This window comes from Camelus bactrianus, chromosome 8 (genome assembly GCF_048773025.1).
Source record: "Camelus bactrianus isolate YW-2024 breed Bactrian camel chromosome 8, ASM4877302v1, whole genome shotgun sequence".
NCBI lineage: Eukaryota > Metazoa > Chordata > Mammalia > Artiodactyla > Camelidae > Camelus > Camelus bactrianus.
Genome location: NC_133546.1, coordinates 54,052,358 through 54,071,451, shown reverse-complemented (window position 1 = coordinate 54,071,451; position 19,094 = coordinate 54,052,358). Strand labels below are relative to the sequence as shown.

General features: G+C 41.6%; 1 protein-coding gene across 6 annotated transcripts in view; it reads left to right on the top strand.

The window, feature by feature from the left end:
• Positions 1-15,241: 15,241 nt before the first annotated feature.
• The window catches only part of KLHL32 (kelch like family member 32), a 185,561-nt gene continuing 181,708 nt past the window's right edge, over positions 15,242-19,094 (top strand). For 5 of the 6 annotated variants that reach the window (XR_006722443.2, XM_074368602.1, XM_010948410.3 and 2 more), the window contains exon 1: positions 15,242-15,626. The gene's annotated coding sequence lies outside the window, so the exon portion shown is untranslated. The remainder of the gene's footprint in view (positions 15,627-19,094) is intronic. The other variant, XM_010948406.3, reaches the window with a different exon arrangement.

Here is a 19,094-nt window from a genome sequence, read left to right as displayed (position 1 = left end):
TATTAGGCATCCCTAGCAGAACCTCACAGAGGTGGGGCTGGTAACGAGAGATGCTGCCTAGAGAAAAACACCCCATCAGCTCCTAAAATGAACTCTGCCCTGGAATCTCACATGAGTGTCACAAAGGCTTGTTTGGGGGCCTTTTTGTGGCTTTAATGACTTGATTTTTAGACCTAACACCTTGAGTGATTGGTTTTGATTTTGATTCTGGACTATGCTTTGCAACCCAGTTTATCCCACAGCTTTAAAAAGAGCCAGTCTACTGGTACCTTGATCATGTTCTGGGTTACTGTTTAGCTAAAGCAGTCCTATCTCTTAGCTCCATAATGAACAGCTGGGAAGAAGCAGACTCAGGAGAGATGGAATGACTTACCTGAGATCCTATGGATGGTTAGGGGCAAGGTCAGAATCCAGGTATACTGATTCTCCATCCAGTGTTCTTTCCTCTTGCACAGAATTATTTTCAGTTCAGCATTTGGGAGCTAATCAGGAAAGGAAAATGGATAGAGTTATTGCTCAGACATCAGCAGATTCAGAAGAGATTGAAAATACTGTGCCTTTTGTATGCAGGGCTGGGATTGCGATTTGAACCCATTAAAAGTTAGAAGCAGAATGTCAACAGTGTTGTCCTGCTGGAATTGTAGACTTATTAGGAAGGTGGATGGTAGTTTTGAATCAGAAGATTTAAAGGACTTTGCGCTTTGCACTTTCCTGTACATGTGACAGGTGGGAAGGAAGAATTGCCAAGAGTTCAGAGACAAGGCACATGTAGCCAGTATGGGGAGTGAGCCCAGTTACCAAAGTTTACTGCAGCTCTATTATAAGATGGCTCTATCCCTAGAGCCCATGACAGCAGCCTCTCTCTTTAGGAGTGAAGAGCTCTACCAGATGCCTGCACCCACAACAGACCTCTCCACTACCCACAACATGCCCCTTCCGTAGAGTCTCCCTCTTTTGGAACCAGGGAGTGGCATCAGAGAAGTCCCACACTTAGAACCTCCCTGTTTTTAATGACCCTGGTCCTACAGAAGACAATGCAAAAAATAAACAAAAATTGCCATGGCTAAGTCAGAGAGGTTACTCAAAGGACAATATCCAAGGATGAGTTTATATGATAGAGCAAAGATTGACTCCCACATTCATGAGAGAAAATGTAAACAGTATTTAAATAAGCAACAGTATCTACAGCATTTTGTGTGAACACTCTAACTTGTGTTTACTGTTTCTACTTTTATACTGGTTTTCTCTACTATATTGTAAGGTCCACGGGGAAGTATCTTTTTATCACCTGCCTCCATGCATCTGCAGCCCTGTGTATGGTGATTTGAAATACATGCTTAATAAATAAATGTTTGTTGCTGATAATAAAATGCGAGTTTATAATTTTTGTTTATTTTTAGAAATCAGTTGTATCTTAATGGAAGTTACAGATTTATTCCTCAATCTTTGCTGCATTTCCACATTGTAATCCCTTAAGCCTTTTAGGTAAATCCTCAGTTAGTAATAGAAATATGATTTTAGTCTGGATTACTGCAAAGCAGTGAGATTTGGCACAGTTTGTTGATAAAATTAAGAAGGCATGAAACTAGAAGAAACCCAAGCAGGTGCTGTGCAGAGTAAATAATTGTTTACTTTAAATACTCCTATTTAATAGTTATTTATACACTATATATGATGAATTCAATGTGAATATGTATTATAAAATATGGATACTTATATAAATAACATGATAAGGAACAACTATAATTTTAAAATCTTTTAAAAGCTGTATAGAGAGTGCTTTGCCATTCTGTATTTGTTTGCTAGGGCTGCCTTAACAGAACCACAAACTGGGTGGCTTAAACAGCAGAATTGTATGGTCTCGCAGTTCTGGAGACTAGAAGTCTGAGATCAAGGTTTTGGCAGGGTTGGTGCCTTCTCAGGGCTGTGGGAGAGAATCTGTTCTAGGTCTTTTGCCTAGTTTCTGGGGGCTTGCTGACATGCGTTGGTGTTCCTTGGCTTGCAGAAGCTTTGATCTCTACCTCCATCTTCACATGTCATTCTCCTAGGTGTATGTCTATGTCCAAATTCCTCCTCTTGATAAGAACACAATTCATATTGGACTGTTCATACTGGCCCCACTCCACTATGACCTCACCTTAGCTAAGTACACCTACTAGGACCATAGTTCCAAATAAGGTCAGCAGTGACCCTTTAAAAAGAAGCCAATTTAACTGTTTCCAGATTAACAACCAAACAAACACAGCTTACTGTGATTCAGTCTGTGCTTTTCTCTGTGGTTTTCATATTTCATTACCCTTCACTTGAATCTTTAATCAAATAAGCTTCCTCTTTTCCTGGAACCCATCTTGACTTTCCATATGCCGTTCCCTTTACTGGCACAGTCTTCTCTCCACCATCCCTTAAAATGCCCATCTCCTACTCTGCTGGTTCTACTCTTGCTCTGAGACCTTGGACGACTTTATTTAACCTAGCTGTGCCTCAGTTTCCTCATTTGTAAAATGGGGATAATAATTATACCCACCTCATGGGTGTCAGAAGAACTAAATGAAGTAAAATGAGTTTAAGAGCTTAGGATTTTGAAGCATGAAAGGTACTCAATAAATATTAGCTATTATCATTGTTATTATCATTATCATTACTACTACTACTACTTGCTGGATTCAGTTTATGTGTCATTTCATCCAGGACTTCTTGCCTGACCCCGGGCAATCTCAGTAAGATGACCCTCATAAGTACTTTCAGGAGCCAGTCACCCTGCATTGGAATTGTAGTTGCCTGTTCCTTTGTCTGTTCTCTCCTCTCCCCACCACCTGTGAACACACACACACACACACACACACACACACACACACTCTCTTCCCACTAAGGTAGCTTATGAGCCTTCTAGGAGCAGGAACCATAACTGTCATTGTTACTATGGTATCTGTATTCCTAGTACCAGCTCAGAATTTTCTGTTATAACTCAAAGAATATGAATGAAACATGATTCCAGCATGATGTTGCTATCTGTTCTGCCAATTCTCCACTTCCTGGACCAGCTTTGAGGAGCATGAGCCACTTGTCAAGGGTGGATTTGTGGGTATCTATAATCTTGCAAAGATCAGGAAGTATTGTTAATGAAGTCTGGCCTTCCTGGCATGCCCACCCAGCTTAGGTACACTACAACTCCAGTTAGCCTTGGCAACACCCAGCAACTAATAAACTGAATCCTGCATATCCCACTGGAGAGAAGAGGCTAACTGGACAAAACTGTCATCTATTTGGTTTGGACCTTTGTCTGGGAGACTCAGACCAGTTGCAGTAGCCAGCCACTATCTCTGAAATAATGTGGGTCCCAGCCTGACTGTTGATGGTGCTCACTTTTAAATTCATACAGTTAAATGAATGAGTGATACCTGCATCTCCCAGGGGAGAGGCCCTAATTTGTGGTGTTTGTTCATTTCCATGGTGTAAATAGTGCTACCTTAGTGGAAGTCAACTTGATGTTGTAAAATTCTTGAAAATATTATAAAAACTTTTCACAAGCCTTACAAGCTGGCTCTAGCACACCAGTCTGGTGGGTGGGTGGTGGGACTATGTACATTTTATTTCCATGAATAAATATTCATCATGACCGGAAAAAAAAAATCTGAAAGAAAGTGGTAATCTTGAGAGTGGCCTGGCTCAGATGATCTCTAGGCTTTCCCTTGACATATGTGCACCTCAGCAAGTAGGACTCTTTTCATGCAAGCCAGGTCTGATGCTGTCTCTCGTAAGGGGAAGGGTATGAAAGGCAGTCAGGCCCCCTGACTCCCCCACAATGTCTATGTCCTAATCTCTGCAACCTGTGAATATGTAACCTCACAGGGCAAAGGGGAGTTGAGTGCAAATGGAATTAAAGCTGCTAATCAAGTGACTTTAAAATAGGGAGATTACCCTGGGTAGTCCAGGGGACTCAGTGTAGTCTCAAGGGTCCTTTAAAGTAGAATAGAAAGGCAGAAGAGAGAGAACCTAGCGAGACAGCAGCTTGAGCAGGAATTGGCCTAATATTCCAAGCTTTCAAGATAGAGGAAGGGTCCACAGGTGAAGGACTATGGACAGTCTGTAGAAGCTGGCAGAGAGGCAATGAAACAGATTCACTCCTAGTGCATCCAGGAAGGAACTCAGCCCTGCTGACATCTTGATACTAGTCCAGTGAGACCCATGTTGGACTTCCAACCTACAGAAGAGTAATATAATAAGATTGTTTTCCTGCAAGCCTCTATATTTGTGGTATGGTAGCAATAGGAAACTAATATACAAGGGCATCACTATTAAACATGACCAAGGACCCTCTGTACTTGCTAAGGACCTGCTTAATTTTGACTCCGTTTCTTGTGGACTCCTGCCGGAGTCCCGCTCCAGCATGTCGAGGAGTACCCAGGGATGGACAGCGTCGGCGAAAGAGTGAGAGAGCCAGTCAAGGTTTAATCACCATGCAGGCAACTCTGCAAGGCTTTCTTTATTTGTGATATTTATACAATTTTATCAAACAGGTGATTTCACATTGTGGCCAAGTTGACTCTTATATCTTTATTGTTTACATTGTTAACCTTTTTCCATACCCAGGATGTGGTCACGGGCCTTTTTCGACTTGGCTAAACATCATCACCCTTATGATTTTTTAAATTTCCTCTTAGCCTTATACTTAGTTAATCATTATCCCTTAACCCATTTTCAATTCTATCCCTAAAAACAGCTCCTAACCAAAGACTATTTCACAAAAACAAGCACAAGAAGAAAAGGTCATGAGGGTCCCAACCAACTGGCCCCAGAACTCAAACAGTGGGCTGATTATTGTTTCTATTACCTACAAGGAGAGCAGTCAACCTAGAGATATCTACCTTATGTTTCTTACAGAGCTGAAGGCATACATTGTCTTTAGGGCTTGAGGCATAACACACCATGGGGGCCCTGATCTTTTGATTTGTTCCCAAGTACTTTCATTGAAATTTCCATTGTTTAGATTGTCCTGCACAGTCATCATCATAGCCCCTATTATTTCCCAGGTTAAGAATCATCCTGTACAATTTTCAAAAAGCCCATGTACCCCAATCCAATTATAAGCACTATAAACAACAGAAGGAAATGTCGGTATTTTCCAGAGTGAGACTGCTTTGCAATCTGCACGGCCGTTTTGCCCTGACTTTGTCAAGGGGCATCGACATTGTTGGAGTGGCTCCCGGCAGACTCCAAATCCTTGGCTCTGCAGCCTTAACTGTGATTCTCTTTTTGACCCTTTGGTTATACTCTGTCTTGCTGGCATTTGAAACCTGGCTAGATAGACTCATTTGTCTACCTCCCTGGACCACGGCCCAATTAGTAGATACCAACCTGGTCACCCTGCATCATATGTTCATGAGGCAGAAGAGGATTCAGCTAGTCATAACCCCCGCATTGTTCCTTCCCTTTCCATTTCCTCAGCCCTCATAGCCACATTCCCAGCACCTAAATCCTAGATAATTACAACAACACCTTCCTCCAACCCATTAGGAAGGTCAACCCTCCTGAAGGGAAAGAATTAAAGTCACCTGTGTCTCTTGGCTAAAGTACAAACACCTTGGGTTGACATTCACATCTTCCCCTAATTTTTCCCCAAACTGCTTGGCTGAAGGTATTTCTTGATACTCCTCTACTGAAGTGAATAATTCAATCACAATGATTCCTAAGGCTATTTTGCATCTCATTGCTTCTTAGTTTATATATATCCATTCATCTATCCATGAATCATCTGTTCATCTAGATCATTTATCATCTAACAAATATTCACTGAGTACTTTTCTAACATCTGTCCTCAGCATGGTAGAAAGTAAGATCAAAAACAAAAGGGTAAAACATAGCCTAGTGGAGGATAACTGAAATATGCACACAAAAGTTCTGTACCATATGGCCATAAATGGTAGGGGTACGGGCCAGGTACCCTGGGAGCTCAGTGGAGGGAGTGGCATAGCCTGTGTTTTGTGTGGTTTCTTCCCCTACTCAGAAGCAGCTGTGCCTTAAGGGAAATGGCACTGAGTTTGCGAGTTGGAAACCTGGATATTAGCCCCAATCCTGCAGTTAATTTCTTGGTGAATTAGATGAATTGCTGAGTATTTATTCATGAAGAAAAAAATGGGATAGAGAATATTCATAGAATTGTGAGGAGTAAGAGACTTAAGAATGCTCTGTAATCTGAAAAGTGCAACGTATATAGGATTCTAGTTGACTTATTAAAGAGGACTGGTGATTTTTGAGGATGAAATGGCTTCTGTTCCTCAGATCATCCTGTAGTCTAGGCCAGCTGTCTGAGACTCAGGTCTGAGTCCAGAGAAGGGTCTTTCTGCCTCAACACTATTAGCATTTGGGGCCAGATATTTCTTGTTGTAGGGGGCTGTCCTGTGCATTGCAGAATGTTTAGCAGCATCCCTGTTGCAGGGAAGAAGGGAATAAAAGTTACCTCGGATCTTTTTTTGGTTCTACCAAAAAAAAAAATGAACGGGAGACAGAGAGCATGATATAAACAGAAGATTTTATTAGCAAAGTAAAAAGGTAGTAAAATATAGTACACCCCCAAGAATTGGGGGCGGGCCAATCCAAGAGAGGAAAAATGGTGCCTCTCCTTTGTTTTTCTGGTTCTTATATCCTGGCTTAGGGGGCGTTTTCGTGATTGATTATTGACGGCTTCCGTTCTTTGAGTGCTCAGGCTGATTGACAGCTCATGTTCCTTGTGCTCAGGCACACCCATCTCTTTTACGCACGTTTTTACCCGTGATGCACACAGAGAAACCTATAGGAGGCGGCTCAAACTGTAATGTTAATTACATTATAATGAGCATTGGGTCAAGTTAAGCTGGGTCCTTCTCTCTACTGCGCAGCCACAGCGTTCGATTCTGCTCGGCTTCTTTGCTGGCCTTCACCTAGAGAAAGTCAAAGTTTTGGGAGCCTCTTATCCTGAGTGCAGGCATACTGTTATTTTCTGGGTTCCCTCCTCCTTCCCCTCCCCTTGCCCGGTGCTAATTTCTATCTAACTGCCTAACAGATCTGCCCTGTAGATGCCAGTAGCACCTTCCTTTTTCAGTCATGAAAAACAGTGTCTCCAGACACCAAGTCCCTTTGGCTAAGAGCCCCTGTTCTGAAAGAAAGGAGGTATTAAGAAAAAAAAGAAATGTAAGGGAAAGAGCTGATGTCCCAGGCACGAGTGAAGGCAGCTCTTACTGTGCCTGTAGCAAAAAGGCCGCCTCTCCTGCTGCCAAAGAGGTGTTGGGTGAGTCATCTGAGCGCCTTGGTGAAATACCTTTGAGACAGCTTGAAGTGGGACTGCTGGTTTCTGTTAAGAGACAGTCTGAAAAAAAATATTTTTTGTTATTTTTGACAGTTACATGGTCTATTTTACTTTTAGGCTGATGTGACCCAGGAAACATTAGTAAAGTTTGAATCAAAGGATGATTTTAATGAATGAAGTTAATTTTTTTTCCTTAATGGCATGGTTGAATTCATACATTATTGCTGTGGGATTAGAATTTTAGAAGCATCAGGAACATTTATCTACATTATACTACTGTGAGATAGTGACGAACTTTCTGTGAAAATTGATCCCACACAGGTAGTTCTAAGATTAGAAACTAAAATTTTGATGTATCATCAAGTGTTCAATTTAAATTCCATGGTAAGTAACCTAAACATAAGAGAGAGAATTTTCTAGACAGGGTCCCTGAGATGTCATCCTTGTATTTACTAGGTTAGTCATTACTTTTTAAAGAATTTATATTGAAAAGAACTTTTATTAATTTGTTTTAAAAATTTTATTTTATTTAAAAATTTTTTGATTCCACCTGAAATATGTTTTATAGCAGTAAAAGGGCAGGAGAGGAGACCATAAAAGGAAATAATAAAATTCCTTAGTTATGTCTCCATTTAAAAAGTGGAGATAATGAACAGTTATTGTTTTTGCATAGAATCCCTTGCCCCTGTGGACTGAAATAAAATGCACAACCTAAAAGTTGAGAGTTATGTTTTCAGTAGATATTTCTGAGGACTTAAGGCTGGGATGACAGCCTTTCAGATTTCTCTGAGGGACTGCTCCAAAGTGTCAAGACAGAAACCAGGATATATGAGTTTTTGCAATAAAGACCAGGTAGTTGGAACATCAAAAGATTACTGTTAATAAAAGAAAACCAGATATCTCAAGTTAAGGAATTTAATGCTTTCCTATGTATGGGAAGGTGCAAAGGTCTGGGCTTATTGAAATCGTTCCTTTAATATGCACCTCGCTGTCTAGGGCCAGTATCCAGTGCTTTTCCATCCTGAGTCCCCTCAGGGTGCACTGCCGGGGGTGGCTGCAGAGGCAGGCTGCAGTTTGTCTGCATCCTGAGTTCCCTCCTGCTCACTGTTGGGGGTGGCGGTAGTGGCTGATAACTCAATGGCCACAGCATCCTTTGTTTACTGATATGGCTGGCAGTAGTTTTCATTCACACCCTTTATTGAGGTAAGACAACTGCACTATTCCTTTCCTTTTGGGAATTACTTCTTTCCCATTCTCTTCCATATAGTCAGATTCACCCACTCCTTCACTACCCCTCACCTCCCCAGCCACAAACCACATAGTAAAGGGCTCAGCACCTAGAGTGGGCCAGTAAGACTCTCCTGAGAATTTGAATCTTGGATAGAGTGATATTATTTGGGTTCCTGGTCTTTTTCAAAGCTTGGCTATTTGGATTTTCCCTCCCAGCCCTTCCATTCACTGAAGCACCAGCATCCTTCCGATTAAGTGAATTCTTGCTTAAATGATCCAGAATCAGTTTCTGCCAATTAAAGCAGAATCTAAAGAACTGTAATAGACACAGGAAACTCTGACTGAAATGTTGTGACTGGTTTGTCACTATGGCTAAAAAAAGGGGAGAGGGTCAGGAAAGAGTACAGAATCAGAACTTGAGGGAGAAATCTTGGGTCTATGTTGACCCAGTGTTGGAAGTATAGGCTCAATTTATATATGTTTGTGTTTGTTTGTGTTTTAGTCCTCTATCCACACCAAGCTTATATGCAGATCTAGTTCTGTAGCTGCCAATGTGACCTGATTAATGTGAGGACTCCCAAAATATTTAAGTAATTTTTTTCTGACTCTGATGCCTACTATTTTCTAGTCATGCAATTAAAAGTATTATAATACTCATTTTTAAAGGTCAATTCTAAAGTGTAAAGGTCAGTTCTAAGAGGTGTACTTTTTATTGACAAATGTATTTTAATACTATAAAATTTATTCATGCTTATTGTAAAAACTATAAACAGTACAGAAAGGTATAAAATGTAAAAGAAAAATCCACATCATCCTCTTACAAAGAGAGAATAAAAATTTTGTGTCTAGGGTGTTTCTACATGTAATTAATATGCTTCTAGTTCTTGTGTTTCTTAGTACTTGGGCCTATTCCTCATTTAACCAAGTAGACATTTTATAACCTTGCCTCAGAGGAGGGATGACATTAGAGACAACAGCATGGGAAAGAAACAAATCAACCAGATTTACTTAACCTATGAGTTTTAAAATGGTGGGCCTCAGAGGAAAAGCAGGATCTTGTGTGCCTAGAAGCAGAAACAGTTTAGGGGAAGAACATGATGAGGAGGAGTGAAGCTTCCTAACTGGGGAGACTGGCCAGGCTTCCTTGAGTTGGGATGATGGGAAGAGAGTGAAGACTTGACAAGGAGATATGGTCCTTGGGGCCAGGTCAAGGGTCCTGGTCAAGAAGGATCCTTCGACAGGAAGAGAGTTCTCTTCCAGAGACCCCATCCTCCACCACTATGAGCACCACCTGTCACCCAGTCTTCGTATAGCGGAGCCCAATATAACTGTCACCTGTGTTAGACAGTGTAGGTTTTCCATTCCATTGTCTGCAACCACCTTCTGACATCCAGCCAGCGGGGATCCCATCTGTGCCCTGAGAGGGATCCATCTTTATCTTGTTGATGGTCTGGGACTTGTGCAAGCCTCCTACATCAAAAGGTTCGTGGCAGCTGTGTAGCAAAGAACATCATGGCATGTGTATGTGTGTGGGTGTATGTGTGTGCATCTGAATGAAGCCAGCTTGAGATTTACCCGTTCCTTCCTGAGCAAGTAAAATGGAAAAACACACTATTATGTACACATCTCCCTCCTTCCCCCTCTCCCTTCCTCTACTTTTACACAAACTAGATCATATTATACCCCACTGATCTTCAAATTGCTTTTTTACACTTAGTGATATATATGTGACATCAGTGTGTAAAGATCTGCTTAATCTTTTTAATGGCCACTTAGTTTCCTAATAGTTTGACCTGTGTCCAAATGATGGACTCTACTTCTCTCTGTCCCTCCCCTCTTCTTTCCCCTCCCTCTCTGTCTCTTTCTTTTGGATATTACTAAGCTATCATGATCATTCTTTTACATGATTTTTTGCACTTTTGTTAGTGGTAACTGTTGGAGGAGGTCATGGAGAGGATGTGACCACTGGTTGAACCTCAAGCTGGACCCAGGCAACTGAAGGCTCCTCACTCCCTCCCTTGTCCTTGAAATGTATATTCTGCCCACTGTTCCCAAAGTGGGAGCTATTCCAAGGGCACAGTCTTGGGAGAGTAAAGTATTGTTGAGACTGTAGGGATGACATATGTGACCAAACCCTATTAAGGCCTCTATGTATAAACTTTGAAGATTCTGGAAGGCAGGAGCAGAGCTCTACTCTTATGTAAGTTCCCTTGCTTATTAAACCATCCACCTGCTAATCTGAGGTGGTCTGCCTCTTTCTTCAGTCTTTCCTTGCTGTCTGTTTATGGGACCAGTTTGCAAACCAACAGTAACCCTAGGATAAATTCCTAGAACTGGAATTGCTGTACCAAGAGGGATGTGGGTTAAAAAACAAATGAAAATATTGGCAAGTTGTCATTGGAAATGTTTGTATACACTTGCATTCTCATAAATTCTTATTTTACACACATGCTAACCCTAGACATTATAATCCTTTATACCTTTGCCAACCTGATACATGAAAAATACAATTTATTTTAAAGGTTGCCTTACCCTAATGATGATGAGGAATCCCTTTTGTATTTAGTTTGTACCTATTTAGTAGTACAATTAAAATATTCTGTCTTGGGGGTAAGGATTACTTTCTATTAAGTACAGTAAATATTTACCAAGCATCCATTATGTGTCTAGTTGATTAGACTGAACTAGATTGAAAACAACATAAACAACAATAGTGTTTGGTGACAGAGAATGTGACAGAAAATATAAACATCAAAAATATTAATGGTAAAAGATTTTCCCATGGCATAACTGGTTTTGAATGACACTAGCTCCTGATAAGTAGAATGAATCAGCTACAAAATGTACCCACATGCAATTGAATAAATTAAGGTGTTAGCTAGAGTTATTTTATAGTTTCTATTTGAAAACTAGAGAATGTCAGCCAAAAATCAATTTTGGTTTTGGCATAATTAATAATGATCTGTTCTCTCTGGAAGTACAGTAATTAGAAATCTGGCTCAGTGACTCCTTAATGTCACTATGGACATGACAGGAAACCATGACACTGGCATTAAGAATGACACATAACTCCTCATTTGCTGTGGAACAAGGCAGCTATGACAGGTGTTCATTCTGGGGCTGAAGAAGGAGTTATGACAAGGCTCACTTTTATGATGTGGATTTAGGTTGAAATTTGATGTCCAGAGACACTCTGACTCTATGATTTCCACAGAATTGTTAAAATACAGAGTTTATAAAAGCTTTGATAACACTAGGTTTATGCTCTGTTTTCACATCTTGGTCCATGGACAAGGTGATGACAGATGGAAAAAAAAACTACAACAATTTACTGTGTTCCAAAATCCTCAAAGTGCGTTAATAGATGAGCTGAAAAAAAAAAAGTGTCCAACTCAACCAAGTTCCAGGATAGTTTAAGAAAGTAAAAGAGGTTTCTTTACTCTAAGATCTCATAGTCTTTAATACAACAATATCACAAGGAGTCAGTTTTCAGTGTTTCCCCAACTCATTTGACCCTGGCACCCTATCGGTTTTTTTTTGGTGAATGTATGTTATTTTCCAGCCACCCATGGTCCATTTTTCTTTCTTAAGTCTGGTGGGGCTGTAGTCAGTGAGCCAACCTTACCCCAGCTAAGGGGCAGGCCAGCACTCCAAGTCAGGACAAGTGAAAGCTGGAATCTGAATTGGGAATATCAAAGAGCAATAGATCGAGGTTGACCCATTCCAGCAGCAGAAGGCACCCGATCGTGACATTCCTGCCTGACATTATCCTGTTGTCACTGCTGCTGTGTCCTCCAGAGTTGCTATAATCCTGTCAGCTTCCTAGCCTGGTTATCTAGGTAGGCTGCCCATTAATTCTCAGAGCTCCTGTAAATCCGTTCATCAAATTCCTTTTTGCTGAAATCTGGTTGTTGAAGACTGGTTGTCTGTTGCTTTGTGACCAAAGAACTCACACTTTTTTTTTTTTTAAACTTCTGTGAATGAAAAATGTTGCCTGCCCTATCAGTAAACAAAGGATGATACGGCCATCAGGTCATCAGTCACTGCCCCTGGGGGACTGGAGGACTCTGGATGGAGACAAGCGAGCCACCCTGCCTCTGCAGCCACCCCCAATGGGGCACCCAAGGGAACTCAGGATAGGAAAGAGCAGGATACTGGCCCCAGATAGCTAGGTGTATATCAAAGGAGTGATATCAATGAGCCCAGACTTTTTCACTTTCCCATATATAGAAAAGAGCTAAATTCCTTAACTTGAGATGTCTGGTTTTCTTTAATTAATAGTAATCTTTGGATGTTTCAACTACCTGGTCTTTGTCGAAAAAAATGCCTATATATCTTGGCTCCTCCCCTATCTCTTCAGAGCAGTCCCTCAGAGAGGATCTGAGAGGGTGATCTGGATCTGGGCTTAAGTCTTCAGAAATGTCTGCTGAGTAAAACTAAATCTCAACTTTTTGGTTGTGCATTGTTTCAGTCGACACGTCCTTAACTTATCTCTCATAGCACTACACTGAAACAGGGAAAATGTAATTATTCACAACTGAAGCCCTACACTGAGCATACTGTGAAACACATCCTAAGAGCTCAAATTTTTTTGTTGTTGTTGAACAAATAACTAGTATTCCAAAGCATAGCTTTTATAAAGCATTGTTTTAAACTATTTTCTTAACAAAGAGAAAGACCATATGCAACAGTACCCAAGAGAGAAATAGGGCCTAAAACCTATTTGCTCCTTTAGTAACAGAGGATACTGGAAAATACACTTGGGTTGAGTTTTTGTGGCCAACAAACTACAGTCTTTTATTTCACAGAAATAAAAGGCTTTTTTTAAATTTAAAAAAATCTATATTTTAAATCAATCTTAAGGAGTCACTTAGGAAAAAATTGCCCTCCCTGAACTAGACATTTTGCTAGATATTTAACATATATTTTCATATTTAATCCTCTAATCCTCAATATCTGTGTGTCAATAATTGAGCCCTTGGTATGTTACAAGCATTGTGCTAGCGTGTGGGGATACAATGATGAACAAGACAGACCTGGCTTGGGCAATAAGAAACCCTTCCATAGTCATGCAGGTGGTGAGTTGGTGGCTTTTTTTTTTTTTTTCTGTGTAAATACAGTTATATTCTTTGCTTTTCTTTTTGTTTTAGGTTTTTTAAAAAAATGACAGAGACATCAATGGTTTAATGGGTAGGGATAATCTTAACATGTCTGAAGGGTCCTGGAGTAACACCCCACCATGTGTGGCAGATGATGGACAGGACGTGGCGGTAGTCTTTGCTCTTTGTTTTTAATAAATAGCTTCAGTTTATTCTAAACAAACAGATAATCTAATCATTATAGATGGAGGTTTAACATTTTAAGTACCTTCACTTTAGTGACAAATATTTCATGAATCTTAAAGGGGTGTTTTATTTATTGACACCAGTCATTGTCAGTATTTTGTGTCCAAACATGCTTTGACATTTGATCTTCTGGTTTAAAACAACACCTAATGAAAAATATAAAATTGCTTGTGAAAAATTCTAGAGAATGACCTAATGTTTGCAGTCAGTTGTTTGTCATTCTTCTCTTTGTGCCTATCTTGGTGTCCAGGACTGCTAGACAAGTAGAACAGAGGGTTCTAAATTCCAAATATCAAGACAATGGGCATGAAGCGCTGGAGGCCAGACAGGCCCCAAGGGAATGGGTGAGGGGACACCCCCTCCCCCTCGCCCAGAAAACCGGTGGTTCTTAAAGTGGGAAAATTGCTAAACCTTGATTTGACACTAAAGAGAATGTTAAGGACACAAAATAGATTAGGGTATTGTTCCTAGCCCAACTGTGGAAGAACACATCTGTAAGAGAAGGAACTTCACATTTTGTGAGAGTCCATCTTTGTAGTAATTTAAACCCTGAACTTCTACAAAACAGTTTACTCCAATTTAGAGTTTCATTTCACTGTTACCTGGTGGCATAATTCCACATCAAACCAAGTTTTTCAATTCGAAAGTGGAATATGTAATATTTTTACTGATCGAAACTATTCACTTTGCTTAGGTGTGCGTTTCTAAGTATGTTTTAACACAGGAATGACATGAATGACCCGCAAGTGACACAAAAGTAGGTCAGACCTGGGAGTTTAACGGTGATATTCTGGGGTTGTTGTCAGTTTTCTGTTTTAACGCTGAATTAGCTGCAACCAAATACTCTTCCTCATTCCTCCGGTTCAGAGCTTCCGTCCGTCCCGGGGATCTGCCATCAGTCGTTTTCAACAGTACCATAAAGTGTATTATCAAGGAGGGCCACTACATAGGTCCTGCAAAGGAACCTCTAGGAAAAGGGGCAATTTGAACTTTACAAGTTAGTTAGGTAGGGGATAGGGAAGCAGAGGGCTACAGCACGCGACCACACCAAGTTGGGGTCACGGCGCCCATCCCCGCAGGTCGCTCTCCAGCCCCAGGAGGGAGTCTGGGAGCAGGTAGGCTGCGCCCCTGCATCTCAGTCGTCGCAGGAGGCGCTGCAGCTGAGGAGGCAGGCGGTCCCAGTAGCCCAGCGGCGGGCGGCGCAGGGGCCAGGGAGCGTGAAGAGGGGCTGTGAGGAGGAGGGGGACTTCCGGGGAGAGCGGGCGCGCGCCGGCTCGCCATCGGGAGCGGGCCGGGGTGCGCGGCGTGCGCGCCTCGCCGGCGGCGCGGGTTGCGGGGAGGGGCGCGCGCGCTCGTGCTCGCGGGCGGAGGGGGAGGGGCCGTGCGTGCGCCCTGGCTCGCCGGAGGCGGAGGGGGCGGAGCCGCTTCGCGGTCTGAGCCCGCGCGGGTCCGCCAAGGTGCGTCTCTAGGCTGACGCTGTCGCCTAGCACAGAGCAAGCTGGACGCGCCACCCGCAGGGCTGGCTGCTGCCTTATTTACTAGGAAATACTGTTTCTCTGCGGGAGAGTCCGGGAGCGCAGACACACACACACGCTAGCTAGAGCGCTCGCGCTTAACAACTGCATCCCCAAACCGGCAGAGCGAAGCTGCTGCGGTTCCTCTTAACCTCAGCATCGTGGGGCGAAGCAGGGCCATTGTGCATCAGGGAGAGCCCGGTGCCTGCGCTGCCACCTTGGGTACGTAACCCAGCAGACCACTCACCCCAAAGGGTAAGCTAGTCTCTCTCCTCATAACGTGTTCGGGGTTGTGCCTGCAGACTGGAGGGAGAGGGTGGGAGGCTGCTGGTGGGCCATTCGGGGCGAGACTAGAGTTGAAATTTCGGGGGCATGCAGCCCGTTTAGCCTCTAGCAGCGTCGTCTAGCGGGAGCAATTACTACTCCTGGTTACTTATTCTACCCAACCCTGGAGTTGCTCCCCCTTTCCCCCTTCCTCCTAGCCCAAGATGTACTTTGCTCCTTGGTTGCCAAGGAGACCTCCTTAAACATCAGCTTTGGGGCGTCTATTGAAAGAACTGGTTTCAATGATGCTCTTATTTATTTTGATTTTTAAAATAAAATATATACTGAGGGTCATGTGGTAATCTGGCATTCGCTAATCTGTATTCAGGCGACGGTTTCATTCAACTTCAAGAAGAGAGGTAATTGCACTATATGGAGTGTTTTAAAAAGGATTCGTCAGATGAATTTTTCAACGGATTGTGTCTTGAATCATAAATTACTCCCATTTTGGTGATCCTATAAAGAAAGCTGATTCCAATTAAAATCCTTTCTTCCCCTCTCCACATTATATTTTGCAGTTCACTCAGGCGTGACTTTTTTAACATTAAAAGCAGATGAATTCATTGTGGTTCCCCACAGAAGGATGATCTGTTGCAAAATGACCAGAACAGGAATACATATGTGAATGCCTCATGTAAGGAGACAGCATTCCTAACATACATCTTTGCTAATATTTCTATATCCACTGCATCATTAAGTGCAATTTTCTGCACCTCTGCCCATTTCTGAAAAGATTCTGTTTTCCTTCAAGTCTCTTACTGATTTTTTGACATACATCTATTTGTAGATAGATATAAAATGTGTGCCATGGCTTAATGCAGCAGATTTTAAGCTTTTAGAGCTTATATTAAAATGTAGAAAGGAAGGAAACACAGAGAAAGCTTTATAGATCCTGTTGATTTTTTTTTTCTGATCGATTGGATCCTTTACTGGAGCACTGGGTGCTGCCCAGTGAGGAGGTCAGTGCACCTATCTCACAGGAACCCCTAATAACTGGACTGTCAGTTTTACCTTGAAACCTCAGGTCCCTAATTGGTGGACTTGTAACAGCACTTGGAGAGATCAACAGTCCAGGAATTACACTTTGCACTAATTTCAGCACAAATGGAAATGACCTAGTAAAGACCCACTGGCATTCAGCAATTCATTTTGTTTTCCTTTGATATTTGTTCCTCTTTTCTACCTCTTATTAAGTGAGGCTAGGAAATATATCAAATTCTTTTTATTTAGATTTTAAACTGTGTCATGAAGAGTGTAATAATGTGCAGTAATAGGTAGGTAGAGGGGATTTATGCAACTGACAAGGGGCTGGGAAATGAATAACAATGATAGACATTTTACATTTCAGTTTACAAAGTACTTGTACACTTCTCTTTTAATCCCCATTACAACCTTGTGAGGCTAAAGAATTATCTTCAGTTTAAAGCTGAGGGACTGAGACTCAGTGCTTGCTGAAGGTCACAGAGCTAGTGAATGGCAGGGTCCTTTTGGATCCAGGTTCTTTGCTTTAAAAAAAAGTCCCATGTCTGCATTTCCAGTGTGTGCAGGTCCAGGGGGAGACATGTGGGAGAAAAGGGGTGTGGACTGTGGCCTCGAATGTGGAAACCACTATAAAGGGGGCAGCTCCTACTTGCGTTGCTGGTGGTTGCCACCCTGGTTCTAAATACGTTCTCGCTTATCAAGGAAAAAAAGAAACTTTCAGATTTTTTAAAAAAAAATGAAGTGTCTTCAATTAAAAAATCTGTAAGGACCACATTAAAAATCCTTCTGTGACCTGCCAGTTTGCAGTGAGTCCTACTGAGGTCTCATTCAATTCTAAACGATTTTTTCTCTAATAGAATACTGATATAAACAAATACATCCATCATTATGAGAGTGACTGGGAGTTTTCTGACTTTGGTATTAAAATCTCTGCAAAAAATGCTCTACATCCTTTCTTCCATAAACAGGTCCAAGTTTGTTTTTGATGGTTCCTAGGTCTCTTTCTTATACTGCAGAGAAAATAAAGAGCATGAAGTGCTCCAAAACTTGAGGAATTTTTGAATCTAGTTAAACAAAAGCATTTATAATTTATAACTTTCTATGTTCCTGGCTTAATTTTTTTCTGGGCATAGGACTTGAAAGTATAGAAAAAGTCAGTGGAGTACCAATAAAAAGTTGGTCAGAAAAAGGAACATCCTGAGCTTTTCAATGAAACGTTCTTATTAAGGGCTTTAGGCAATTAGCTAAAACCTACTACAGAATACTGAAAGATTCCAAAGGAACAAAAACATAAGTGGGAACTCAGAGGTACATTTGTTTCCAGGACCCTGTCAGAGAAAATGCTATTTACTCCTTAAATAATTTTATAATGAAGCAAATATCTTTTGAGAAGCTGCCACTTTCTTGTATGTCTACTAAAACTACAGAGATGTCGATAGACTTCACGGAAGCAGACCTGGTAGTCAGAAAGAAGTGCTATTTTATTTTTATTTACATCATTTCTTTTGTGGATCCAAAGAGGTCTCGTTAAAAAAGAAAAAGCTCACATTTGGACAGTGGTTTCTAGTAGTTCTCTTATTCTAAAATCACCCTCTGGAAGGCGGCTTCAGTAATAAGTAAATGCATTTCAGTTTCCAGTTCTTGGAAATGTGTTGCACCTCTAGTAAAGAGCCACGCAGATGTCAAGTAATACTAATATAGCAAAGTCCTGGCTGGGTGCTGTGGAGACATCTCTGCCCTCAAGGATTCAGACTAAACAAACGTAGTGCTCCTGGCAGCCTCTACTTTTTCTAGCCCCTTGTACATGCAAGCTATTTTCCCTGTTGTCTTCACGACATCTCTATAAAGTGAGCATCTTATTTCCATTTGACAGATGAAGAATCCAAGATTATGTGAAGTTAAACTGGACCAATGAGAGAAAAGTAAACCTCAACAGCTCTCCTTACTTCACACCCACCCTTCTCTGCCAGTTCCCTGATGGAGGTTATAGACATGTACATTGTTGTGATTTTGAGGCAGTTGTCTGTTAAATACTGCAATAGAGATTCAGGTTCCATCGAAGCACAGATACAAGAAGAAAAAATACTCTGATTGTGGAGGTCAGATAAGTCCTGTGTAGGAGGAGGATTAGTGCTGGACCTTGATGACTGGGTCTGATTATAGTAAATGAAGATCCCTTAGCTGTCAAAAGATGGAAGGCTCTGCCAGACAGTCAGTTGGAATTGTGAGTTGAGAGGATAACGTACATGATCTCTGACGCTGATGAACTCATTGTAGCTGAAGGGATGACACAAGCTGTGGGAAGAACTATGGTCTCCAGTTGGAGTACAGCAAGAAGAAGGAACTGGGGAGGTTGGGAGGAGGTAGAGGAAGACAAGTGGGTGAAGGAGACTAAGGGGAGAGCTGCAGACAGAGGAG